This window comes from Chinchilla lanigera, unplaced genomic scaffold (assembly GCF_000276665.1).
Source record: "Chinchilla lanigera isolate Chin_1 unplaced genomic scaffold, ChiLan1.0 scaffold00065, whole genome shotgun sequence".
NCBI lineage: Eukaryota > Metazoa > Chordata > Mammalia > Rodentia > Chinchillidae > Chinchilla > Chinchilla lanigera.
Window position 1 is genome coordinate 8045806 of NW_004955466.1, and position 8115 is coordinate 8053920.

At 42.9% G+C, this 8115-nt stretch overlaps 1 pseudogene; it reads left to right on the top strand.

Annotated features, from left to right (window-relative positions):
- Window positions 1–6459: 6459 nt before the first annotated feature.
- Window positions 6460–7359, top strand: LOC102020548 (annotated as a pseudogene).
- The last annotated feature ends 756 nt before the right edge of the window (window positions 7360–8115 follow it).

Genomic DNA, 8115 nt, shown 5'->3' on the forward strand with positions numbered 1-8115 from the left:
GACAGCCAATGGCGGGCGACGCAGGCGGCCGGGCCCCACCCCGGCCCACGTTGCTCTCAGCCAATCAGGAGGCGCTCAGCTGAGGCACAGCTGGGACGCGATGCAGCGCTCACGTGCTCGCCTGTGTGCGCCCGGGGAGGGCAGAGAAAGGGGCGAGGGGTGCGGCTGGGCGAGGACTCGGCGCCGCCTCCTCCTAGGGCCCGCGGGGCCGTCTTTGAGGGGCGCTGCCGAGGAGGGATTCGGCGGTCGAATCCCTCGCCCGCCGTCAGCCTTCCTGTTTGCGGTCGCAGCAGCCGCCGGGCTCTCCCGCGCCCGGGGCACAAAGCAGACCGGCTGGGGGCTGCAGGGCCCCCGCCGCCTTCCGGCCGCGCCGCCCCCACGCCGTGTGCCCGCCGAGGTTTTCGGAGTTCGGTGACGGAGAAGATGCGATGAAAGTGTAAAATACGCTCCTCTTGCGATAAACCTTTCATGGCAACTAGTTGAAATTGCAGGGACGTCTTCAAATCTAAAACTGTCTTAAGCTTTTAATGGCTTTAATAAATTGAAGACCTAAACCTGATGTTCAGGGAAAGGATAGGAAAAGTGGCTTCAGAGGGACTTTTATTTGCAGTTTTTAAAAGCGCCAAAGACAACCTTAAATGAATTCAGTAAAAGGAAGACCAGCTTTAGTTGGGGGCTTACCGCTTGGGGGTGCAGACTGGAGGGAGGGGATTCTCCAAGCCTGCCCCAGACCAGGGCCCGGGCTGCCCCAACCCGGTGAACTGGACGCGGCAGCCAGTAATGCCGGTTTCCCAGCACGACCTTGGAACCCATTCAATAAAATCTACTTGTTGCCTGTAGAACCATAAATTTTAGTCCATCAGTCTTTTTTTTTTTTTTTTTTTAGGAACTTCTTTTGAGCCCAAGTAAGACATGCTTGACACTAAGATTTTTTTGGGTGAGAGTACTACTCTTTTATTGTTGAAAGATTAAAGGAATACAATTCCAACTTTGGGGTTTTATTCTAGGACAGTTTAGAAATTGCCAACTTTAGTTTTGTATATACAGTGCTCTACATTTCCAACTAGGAAACAAGAAAATATTACTTCAGTTAAATTCGCACTTCAGTTTACAGAAAATTTGTGGGTTTTGTCTAGATGTTCCCCAAAACCTCATTCATTCATAGGTGGGGCTTTTTTTTTTTTTTTTTTTTGGTTTTTCTCCGGTACCGGGAACCGAACTCACGACCTTGCACTTGCCAGGCAGGCGCTTTGCCGCTGAGCTAAATCCCCAGCCCCATAGGTGGGGCTTTTTCAGAGTGTGTGATGCTGGGATTGATTCATGGTACCATGCTAGGCTCAAGGGCACTAGGGTGTGAGTGCTACCTGCCCTAAGTTGCCCAGAGAGATAGAAGCCATAGGAAGAGCTGTGGTTGTTTTGCTACCTTCTCCCTGCCATGAACTGTTTCTCTGCTGCAGTGCCTGTCTGCCATCCCACCCTGTCTTGGAAGCAGCTGATAGTGGACTGAAGCCTCTATAAACTGTGAGCTAAATACACCTTTCCTCCTTTAATTTTAGGTGTCATGTATTTTGTCTCAGCAATGGGAAAAGTGATTAAAACAGAATTTGATACCAGGAGTGGGGCCATTGATGTGACTACCCCCTGACCATGTGGTTCAGGAGCCTTTGGGACTGGCCTGTGGAAAGAGTTTGGAAAGGTTCAAAGATGCCCATTGAAAAGCAGAGCTGAAACACCTTATGCGATAGTGTGTGGGAGATTCTGGTTAGTGCTCAGAAGACCAGAATACTGATAGAAGTCCTGCTGTAAAGCTCCTGTTCGGCTGGGAAGAAGATGTGTGTTATGGCTTGGCAGAAAGTTTGCATTTTGCTCCTGTCCTGAGACTTTGGCTGAGACTGAGATTAAGGGCAGCAGACTAACTAATCTTGCAGAAGAAATTTCAAGGCAGTCTGATGTTGTGGCAGTGGCATAGCTACTATTGGGAGCTTTTAGCCAGATTAATTTGAGAGCCAAGAACAAAGAACCCAACAGGATGATTTAAAATGCTGTGAATTTGACCAGAAGGGAAGTACAGTAATGTTTCAGCCTGCAGAGGTGGAACAGAGGAGAAAGTGGTCAAAAAGCCATGGTAGAAGGCATGTCAGAGCAAAGCTGCTTTCTTAATGGCAGCTGGGAAACAAGGGAAGAAACAGAGAGGAAGGGCCTAGGGATAGTATGTACCCTTCCAGGTTACATCCCCAATTTCCTGTTTCCTCCAACCAGTTCCCACGACTTAACAGCACATTCATTTATGAAGTCATCCATGGATTAATCCACTGATGAGGTTAGTGCTTGCATAAACTAATCATCTTCCAAACCCCCACCTCCAAACACATGAGCTTTATAGGGAATATTTTTATTTAAACCATAACATTCTGCTCCTGACACCAAAAGGCTCATGTTCATCTCATTATACAAAAAGGATTTAGTATATCTCCAAGAATCTCAAAAGTCTCAGTTCCAGAATTGCTCAGAGTGCAAGTCCAGATTCTATTCTGAGATTCAAGGCAACTCTTAGCTGTGAATTCCTGTAAAAACAAACAACATTTTTTTTAAAAAAAAATCCCAAGCTAAATAGGCATAGAACAGATATTGCCATTCCACAAGGGAGAAATAGGGGAATAGAAAGGAATCAATGCAAAGAAAACCAAAACCCAGCAGGGCAAACGTTAAGTCCCATATCCCCATGTCTAGCATACAGATCACATGGTAACATGATGTGAGCTCCAAAGGGCTTGCACAATCCCACCCATGTAGTATTGCTTGTTGCAGTTCACATGGGCTGTCTCTTGTGCTGGCTTTGCTTGCTTCCTGCAGCTTTCCTTCACAGATTTTCCTTGTTCCTGGCATCTACAACTTGCTAGACCCTCCATTGCAGCTTTGACTTCACTCTCACAGATTCATGCATTGCCCTTTTAGGTGGCTCCAGGCAGGGACTGTGATCCATGTCACCTAGCTTCCCAGACTTTCCTTTGAAATATGAGTGGAAGCCTCTGTGACTCCACAGCTCTTGCATTGTGCATGCCTGCAAAACCAGGGACAACACTAAAATCTGATACCAGTGCAAAAAGTAGCTAGGCCCTCTTGGACTGTGGCTACAGTGGCATCTGACTGTCAGGATTCCTGTCTTGAGGGAAAACCTCCCTAGGTAGCTCTGAGTGAGGAGAGCAACCCAGGGTTCTCTTCTAAAACACCTTTCTATCTTTATACCCTTAAGCTTGTGATAGATGAGCTCTACCCAATTCCTAAGGGGCATTTAAGGTATCTTTCCTCTTGTAGTACTGGTGCAAAGTACTTGCCTTCATTTTAATGGTACTAATTTCTTCAGCAACCATAACTTCTTTTGCCCTAGGTTTACATACATACCTTTTCTGGCCAAACTTTTAAGTTTTAAAATTTTTCCTCTCTTTGTTGTTCCTGAGTCTCACTGTAAATCTGGCTAAAAGTAGCCAGCAGTACCATGTGACTTTCTGAAGATTGTGCCGCCTTGAAATTTCTTCCATCAGATCAATTAGTCTATTACCTTTAAACTCAGCCTTAGGCAAAGTTTTAGGGCATGGACAAAATGTAGAACAGTTCTTTATCAGAATTTAACATGAATGACCTTTAGTGTAATTTCTGGTAAAGTTATTTTCCCATCTGAAATCTCATGAACACATTCTTTGTCGTCTGCATTTTTATCAGCATTCCTAATATTCTGAGCTCCCACCAGAATTTCCCATCAAGCTCTTCTTATGTCCTAGACTTTCTCTAATCCCATTCCCAAACTTTTTCAAATTCTCCAGAAAAATCAATTCTAAAGAGTTCTAAACCACATGGTCAGGTATAGTCACAGCAATGACTGCACTTCTGATGTTAATTTTCTGTATTAGTCACTTTTCTATAGCTGGGATAAAATGTCTGACATACACAACTTAAAGGAGATGGGGTTTATTTTGGCTTCTGGTTTCAGAGGTTTAAGTCCATGGTCAGCTGGTTCTGAGGCAGAAACTTATAGCAGAAGGGCATATCAAAGGAAAACTGCTCACCTCATGTCATCCAGGAAGCAGAGTAAAAATGGAAGAGCCAGACAGAAAGGAAAGACCTAGGGAAAGGATAAACCTTTCTAGGCCTTACCTGTTAACAAGACAGTTAGCTATGAACAAATCAGTGGACTAATCCGCATGACCCAACCACCTTCTGAAAGCTCCACCTCTGGACTACTGAGTATTTTGGGAGACATTTTGATCCACACCATAGTATCCCCAAGTTTATGCTTCTGCTAGCAGTAGTTACTTGGGCTTCTGCTATAGTTTGGCCAATTTTAATTATTTAAGAATGCTAATTATATTAGAATAAGTACATATATATTTTCTATTTTCCACATTGGAACTGCCCAGGTTGTTCCCACCTTCATATGCGAAGATAGTTGTAGTGATCTTCAACCATTTCCTGTATCATCACATTTATAAGCATTTCTCTTTGACCAGTGATCATAGCCATAGCATATAATGTTTATAATATCAAAAGATGAGCATTTTGTAATAGCAAATCTAAGTCACTGAAATTTTTTTAACATTTCAAAAAACCTAAACAGAATAACTCAAATTTACCTCTCTAAAAAAAGTGTAAAATATAGTTTATGTTTATATAACTTGGCACACAACCAACTGGTTTTTATGTAATTACAAAGGAATCAGATAATATCCCACTATTGAAGCAATTGTGTTAAATACCAAAATCCTAAGAAGCAAGATTTTTCCATATGGTAAAATTTTAAATCACTTTCTTTACCAACCTTCTACTAATAAATGCACTTGTTATTACTGTATATGTATATCTTGATGAACAGTCATATTTAATCACACTTTAATCTTTGCAAAGGTCCAAGGTTCATTCCAACGCACTTTGCAGAACTTACTTTTCTTTTACTTGTTTTTATTTTTATTTTATGTGTGTGTGTGTGTGTGTGTGTGTGTGTGTGTGAGTGTGTGTTTTGAGACAGGGTCTCACTATGTAGTTCAAATTGGCCTTTAGCTCAGTATATAGCTCAGGCTGGTCTCAAACTCAAAGCAGTCCTCTTGCCTCAGTCTCCCAAATGCTGGGATTACAGGCATGTACTATCATCCTTGGGACTTTCAGAACTTCCTAAGTAGTCTAAAAGATTATAGTAAAACCTTGATTGCAAGAACTTGTTCTGCAAGTGTTATGCAAGATAAGCAAACATTTCTAATAAATTTTAACTGATAAAGAAGCAATGTCTTGCAATATGAGTAGTATGTGATGCAGAATGCCACAAGATCACAACTGAGCCAATGGTGCCCCCGTCCATGAGATTGTGGGCAATTGTCTCCTAAAATTAAGAGGTAATAGAAGAGATTTGATCTATAGAGAAGGAGGAGAAGAAAAAGGTGGAGGAATCCATTAATTGAAATGAGATTGAGGAGATAAGTAAGATGTGCAAAACTGCAAAATTGTGTAGAAAAGCACTGCCTGCATAAGGCTATAGCAGTGTGAGCACTAAATCTGTTAAATGACAATGCAGTGTCACATTTCTGTGCAATCTTCAGAAGGAGGCAAAAGCCAGGGTCATTGGAGAGGTTCCTTGTTAAAGTTGCACAAAAAGAAGATTCCACTGAGCCAATAGGTAGCAGCGACTCCATTAGTGATAGTGAAAGTCATCCTACACAATAACCCTCCTCTCTCTTGTCTCCCTCACACCAGCCAGGAAGGTTTTCAAAGGTAAGTGTAGGTTAATTTTTTATTATATTGTATGTTTTCTTTATTATTTCGTATTATATTACAGTATTATAGTCATTTATGTGAATTATAGTCATTTTTATGTGAATATTTTTGGGTTGTGGAACAAATCAGCTGAGTTTCCATTATTTCTTATGGAGAAATTTGCTTTGATATACAAGTGGTTTGGATTACAAACATGCTCTGGAATGAATTATGCTCACAAACCAAGGTTTTATTGTAGTTGCAAATGACTCCATTAACCCCTAATCCATAATTAGTTGGATAATGGCAGTGATTGAGAAGGAGGCAAGGTAAAACTTGGATTTGGGCTTACTAAAAATATGAAATATTGGGCCTTTTAAAAGTGAAACATGAGCTAGTACTCCCTGGATTGTGATGAGGACCACTAGTGTTGCCCCTACTCTCAGCTGTCTTGTGTCTGGACTGTGCCACAACCTCTCAGGAGATGTGTGTCTTTGGATCCTCTTTAGTGTTGGAGTTTGGGCTGCAGGCATCTTGGCAGCTGTGAGAGAAGAGAACCTCTGGATGGACTCTTCCTGGAAAGCTTTGCTAATCTGCAGCAGCTGGACAATGTTCCTTATTAACATGTCTGTAAGCATAGTTGTAACATCATTTCACTATGGTGACAGGGACTCATCTCCAAATTCTTTACAGAAAAAGCACTTTGGATCCATTTTTTCAATGGCTTCAAGACAACCCGAAAAGCCTGCTCTTGGGCCTAGTAGACCTCTAGGCAAGATGTCCCTGCCCCTCAGGATGTCCCACTGGGCATTCAGCTATAAGGATGCCCTGCAGGACCCTGTACCCACAACTCCTCCTCTGGCGGACATGGGCAGCATCCCCTGGAAGCCAGTGATTCCAGAGTTCATTTATCACCTTGCTAAGGCAGAGGAAGAAGAAGCCAGTGTATCCCACACTGCCATGACCCTGGCCAAGGCCGCTGACAGTATGGACAAGGTCCTGGTGGTGAAGGCTAAAGCTACCCATGTCATCATGAGTTCTCTGATCACAAAACAGACCCAGGAGAGCATTCACCATTTTGAGCCACAGGCAGGGCTGAGAGATGCTGGCTACACACTGCACAAGGTCACCACCGAGGAGTCCAAGGACCTGTGGCACAAGCACTCCACAAACTAAAGCTGCAGAGTGGAGAGATAATAAGAGGAGCAGCATGTATCAGGCCAGTCAGCCCAAGCAGCACTTGTCATTCTTCTCTAAAGGAGAAGTCCAGAGGCTGTTTTACTTCTGGTTTCTCCACAGCCTCAACTGGCCCAAGTCCTAGCACCATGCCTCCTGGAAGCGGGGACAAGCGTTGAACCTCATTGGATAAAAGGAACATGTTTGGACCAAGACCCTTCAGAAGTGTGATTCTGGTGGTTCTGTTGCCCAAGCCTACAAAGGAGCCCAGAAGCCTTCTCCCTGGAGCTGATTCTGGCCCGGGCCACCCGAATGGCTGAAGATCGAGCACCCTTCAAGCTGCCCAAGATGGACATCCCAGTGACAGAAACAGAGAGACCACCACTACAGACCCATAATCTCAAACTGCGTGGCTTGAATGTGCTCACACCCAATAGGTTTTAGAGCATTTTCTGTCCCAGGGACTCTGGGTAGAGCGTTTCTTGTGTCCCACTTCCCTTGGCTCTGACATAGGAATGGTATATTTTTAAACTTCTTAAACAGGGGTGCTGCTGGAGACACAATTAATTTTTGAGAAATATTAGCACAAATCTTATACTTGTGCAGAAGAAACCATTTTGTACTGCTTTAGACTAAAAAGATCCGAGCACTGATTTGAGGGGACCTCATGACCTATTTTTGTTTTTTATTTTGTTTTTTATTTTAAAAATAAAAGGAGGAAAACATTAACAGACAGACAACATTTTACAAAATAGCAGAAGAACAGTACAGACAGTGCAGAGTTACAAACAAAGTGGTAGGGAATTAACAAAGCTTGTTGTATTACATATTGATATCTTCAAAGTGGTTTCTCATGAAAACAGATATAGACATGCAATGCTGATCAACCAAGGACTCATTGACAGTTTCTTTCAGCAAAGAAATACAAGACAGTAGAACAGCCATGTTAACTATCCTGCATGTACATACATACAAAATTTCTCCTTCCTTCCTTTCTCTTTTCCCACATCCCAGTTGCCCTTTACCTTTGAGTGCTTTCCTATCATTTCACAATGTCTATCATACCTCCTAGTTTAAATTAACTCTTTCAGGTTTTACACTAGTGAAACAGTGCGGTGCTTGCACATGTATGTTTGGTTTCGTGACCTATTTTTGTATCATATATCCTAGACAGAAACTTCAGTCATTGCTTACTAGGTA